Raw genomic sequence first — 433 nt, 5'->3', positions numbered from 1 at the left:
GGACTGGAGTGCTCGGACGCGGCGCTGGCCATTCTCCCCGCCGCCTGCCCTCTGGAGCCCAGGATGGGCTGCGTTCTCTTCTGGCACAGCTACTCCCTCTGTCCAGACAGAAGTAGCTTCGCGGCAGGTTCATGGTGGCTTCCAAGTTCTGTAGGATTCGTTCCGATGAAAAACATGTTACTTGTTTAAAACCACCTCTGGTAGCTGTTTTAGCCAGAGTAAACACATGTGCTGATTTTAGAGGGTTTCCAAAGTTTTCTTCCTCTTCTTCATTTAGTTTGGCAGTGACATGAAATGGCAAAATCAAGTACTTACTGAGCACCTGTTCCATAACGTAGGTCTGTGGTCACCAGGAAATGGGAAACGGGGTGACTGGTCTCAAAAGAGTGCAGGAAAGGGCAGAGGTATAGGCACTCGCCCTTTCAGTAACAAG

This window comes from Marmota marmota, unplaced genomic scaffold, assembly GCF_001458135.2.
Source record: "Marmota marmota marmota unplaced genomic scaffold, marMar, whole genome shotgun sequence".
Taxonomy (NCBI): Eukaryota; Metazoa; Chordata; class Mammalia; order Rodentia; family Sciuridae; genus Marmota; species Marmota marmota.
This window is presented reverse-complemented; position numbering follows the sequence as displayed.